The following is a 4,906-nucleotide window of genomic DNA, read 5'->3' as shown; positions in this document are numbered from 1 at the left end:
TGTGTGTGTGTGTGTGTGTGTGTGTGTGTGTGTGTGTGTGTGTGTGTTTGCAGGCCTGGGAGGTTGTCACCATGGAGATGATGTACCCCTCTTTATCTCAGCCAGCTAAGGTTGCTATTAATTATTACTGCGCTGAGGAGGCCCACACACACACACACACACACGAACACACACACACCTCAGATTAACCTTCTTATATATTTAACACCACATGAAACATTCATCTTTTATTTCATTTTATTTTCAATGTATAAATATTTGGATAAGAAAAATTTAGCTTTTTGCAAAAAAAACATGGAACTGCAGGAGATCATGAATCTTACATTCTTTCTTTAACTTATTAATTCATCATCTTTCTTTCTTCTTTACTTTAAATGTTTTTTAAAAAATATATAATTTCAGAATAACCTCAGAAAACGTATCTCAGTTGTTTTCGGTGTTTTAAAGAGTTGGTTCAGATTCACCAAAGTCACTCAACACACCACACTGACCGATGAAGGCAGCAGCAGAGCAGCTCGTGTTCTGAGAGGTTAAGTCACTGTTTTTCGTGGCCCGTGGTCCATTTTGAATTGGCCCGCAGCAAATTCTAGAAATATAACAGAATATGGCCCACACATGAAACTTGAGCTCGACTGGATTGTGCTTCATAGTTTCACCACTAGGCGGAGGTACTGTGTTGAACAAGGCAGCTTCTCCACAAAAGAAGAGCGATCAAAGAAACGTTTAGCCCGGATGATGACGCGTCCTACACTGGTACCAAGCTAGAACAGAAAGTTAAGCAAATGGCAGCTAGCCTGCTCGCTCAACAACAGTATTTTTTCCGTGCTAACGAAACACAAGAAAAAGCCACAATAGCAGCTACGAGGTAGCTCAAGTCATTGCCCGCCACGGGAAACCTTTCTCAGATGTTGCCTCACTACAGTCACAGGTTTAATGTGCCCGGAATAAATGCAGGAGTTCAACAGCGTTAGCGTGTCCAGAAACACAGATGTGCGCCGAATCAAAGACTCGTCAGCTAACCTCAAACATCAAGTGTCAGATAAAGCTTGTGCTTTTTACTCCATTGCATGTGACGAGAGATGCAATTGACAAGATGGCACTTAATGGAACAAGCTGTGTTTCAAGTCTTCTTCAATACAGCATGATGTTCATTTAGTAAATGATGGTCCATTTAGAGTCACATACGAGGACCCTGAAGACCCTCCTGTACCGGCAGGATCCTGAAGACCAGAAGAGGTTTAAACCAGAGTTCACGTGTTATTACTAGTGCTGGGCAAATTAACGTGTTATTTTTTTTATTTATTATTATTGTAACAGACTGTCTCATGTTTATCGTTTTGTATTGGAGATATGATGTCCCTTCAGGGTTGCCGTAGAGAAAAGGCGACTTCCGCTTCTGGTCGAGGGGGGGCAGAAATAAAGAGAGAAGCTGCACCAGCTGTTGCTCTCCCTGGAGACTACTGGACATCGCTGCGGTAAAGTCAGCAGACACTCAGATCTCCGTGGTCAACTCAGCAGACACTTACATGTCAGTGCACCTATAAGCTGACATTCACGGTAAACGCATTTAAACGGCACAGATCGGGAGCGAGTGAAGGACTTTGAAAGTTAGCGGAAAGATTAACGTGAGACAACATCCGGTTTCTTCAGACGAACATCCGGTTTTCAGAATAAGATGCCAACAAAGTATGAATTATATTCACATTAAGTATAAAACATGCTACCTGCATCTCGTGAACCAAATGTTATTGCCCTTTTGTTCATATAGCAGTACTTTTAAAATAAAAGTGCGCAATACACTACTTTTGAATTCATTATTGAACTTTGCCATAACAATGAGATTAATCGCAAAAAATCCATGAGATTAATCGCGATTAAATATTTTAATCGTTGCCCAGCACTAGTTATTACACGTTTAGTACATCTCCATCACTTTGAACAGCCTGTCCTTCATGAACAAGAACAGATGGAGAGAAGATTCAAATAATCTCTCTCTGCAGAGGATGTTGATTTAAAGTGTAAAACACACACACACACACACAAACTCTCTCACACACACACACACACACACACACACACACACTCTTTCACACATACACACACACACAGACACACACACACACACACACACACACACTTGTCCTGACTGGTTACCCCGGCAACAAGGATATGATAATGTTGCCTTTGACATGACATCACTATCTTCATCTACCTCCTTCACACACGATCACCTGTTACACTGGCAGGTGAGTGTGTGTGTGTGTGTGTGTATCAAAATCACAATTTAAATCCTGGACCAGTACTTATGAGACAAAACCAGTCCACTATGAATCCAGTCCAGTCAGGTCCGGACTACGAGTTACATCTGGTAAACCACATAAAACTACAAAAACTACATAAAATACATACAACTACATAAACTACATAAACTAGATAAAACCACATAAAACTACATAAACTACATAAAACACATACAACTACAGAAACTACATAAACTGCATAAACCACATACAACTACATAAACCACATAAAACTACATAAATACATAAAACTACATAAACTACATAAACACAGGAGGAAACTGGTGGATTTCTCTCAAGTAATCCACACTTTATCTTCTAAAAACCATTCAAATATTCAGCTTTTTTAAACTTGTGCACTGTGACAAAAATCACAACTATCTATCAACACGTAAAATTAAAATTAAAATAATAGACTTTATTTAAAAAGCACCTTTCCAAAGACAGTTACAGAGTGCTTAACAATAAAAAACAGAACACATTTAAAAATAATTAAATACGTATTTACTGCCGTACCAGTACTAATACCACACTGTGAAAATACTACATATATATATTAAAAATACTATGTATTTAAATACCTAAAAGCTCTTCCTTTAGGAATAACAGTCCAGTTCCTATTCTACTGACACCACTTCCAGTCTTTCCCTCTCTCCCTCCTCCTACAGTCCAGGTCCAGTGACTCCATCGATCCATGGGTCCAGCGCTCCGGGGTTTGGTTGCATTGTACCCTAACCAGCCATTTATCCCCACAGCGCTGTTTTGTCTGTCTGTGTAGCCGTCTTATGTGTGTCTGTTGACGGGTTAACCTGGAGGAATATATCACCTCCATCATGGATTTACCTGGGATCAGTTTTATTTTTCATCATCCAGGCCCTAAGAAGTGACTCCTCCAAAATAAAAATGTCGTTTTGACCGTGTGATGCCTGCGGTCCAGTGAACTGGGAGAAGCACGTTTTACTGGTTATTGGAGCTTATTTTAACTGTGTTTTTATTTCTTTATTTTTCTTTAAACTGGGATTATTATCGGACCCTATGGAGTGTAACACATGAACGTTTGGCCGGATAGAGATCTCAAACGGCTGTAAGTGTTGAAGTCTCTTTGGATCCACTTTTCTTCTTCTTTTCTTTTTTTGTGGGTGTTTTTGAAACGCGGGATATTAGCCTGCTAGCTAAATCTCGGAGGTTAGCTCGTTAGCTCAGCAGGCTAGCTACTGTCTTTGTCTGGAGCGACCGAGAGGGTAGCTAGCTTCCATTATCGGACACGTCCCCGTCTGACCTGCTTGTTTCCTCTTTTTCTAACCCTGAATATTTTCTCCTCTATATACTTTTTAGACATGTTAACAAATGGCCTTTCCCTGTTAACCCACACACTCCTTTAAGTAGCTACTGATGCTACGATGCTAATTAACCCTGGTTGGATAACTGTGTATTAAACAGTCTGTACCGATCATGTTTTGACGTGTTTTCAAGCTATTATAACACTTTTTTAGAAGCTCTAAATCAGCAATTTAGTTAATTTGAAACCTAGCTTTCATCCAATGCGAGTGTTGTTGTTAATGCTGTGGTACTGCGATGAATAAGTTAGAGGAGAGACGGCTTAGCACTTGTCCGATAATGGATCCATAGCTTTGTCAGAGCGCCGCATCGGTTAAATTTGTCAATCACAACGACATAAAATAGGACGTTAAGGTCAACAGTTTGTATACAAACGATATGTGTAATGTTGTGTTTTAGGTTAACATCTGGGTTGTTGCCTTGTTATGTTTAGCTTTAGTAAGGGGTGTAGTTCTTGTTGAAATGTAAAGAAGTTTACACGAAAAACACTCGCAAAAAGAAAATGTCACCATCAGCTACGCGTCCGATAATGGATGCAATTAGCCTCGTAGCGGTCCGCCTCGGGTTTATTTACGCCTTCACAAGTTGTGCCAACATGTCTTCGTATTAACCTTTAAGTGGATGTTTAGTGTGTCAGTTTGAAGTTAATATTAGTCAGCTAACGCCACCGTAGGACGTCATTATTGTGCGTTAGCTTAGCGCTAAGAGGCTACATTTATGCTAACAACCAGGCCGCTAGCTTAGCTCAGCTAACGGTAGCTTAGGTTAGCTAGCTCCGTGGGACCGGTGGGGTTTGCAACGATGTTGTGTTTATTTACGTGCACAGTTAACAACATAACCCCCAATACATGATTAGCATTTAACGCATTGTGTTTGTTTATTGTCCTTTACGACGTAAACAGACAAGCTACTGATCAGTAATGTGGCTAACGCAAATGCTAGCTAACGTTACATGATATAATAAATATACCACCCTGAACTGGGGTCACCACGTTCAACTTTATTTGTATCTTTGCAGCAGATTTTATACAAGAAGTGAGTGATATGTGTGTGTATGTGTATGTATGTATGTATATATATATATGTATATATATATATGTGTATATATATATATGTGTATGTATATATATGTGTATATATATATATGTGTATATATGTATGTGTATATATATATGTGTATATATGTATGTGTATATATATATGTGTATATATATATGTATGTGTATATATATATGTGTATATATATATGTATGTGTATATATATATGT

This window comes from Anarrhichthys ocellatus, unplaced genomic scaffold, assembly GCF_004355925.1.
Source record: "Anarrhichthys ocellatus isolate YVR2014 unplaced genomic scaffold, GSC_Weel_1.0 scaffold1051, whole genome shotgun sequence".
NCBI classification, from domain to species: Eukaryota; Metazoa; Chordata; class Actinopteri; order Perciformes; family Anarhichadidae; genus Anarrhichthys; species Anarrhichthys ocellatus.
Note: the sequence above shows the minus strand (reverse complement) of the source record.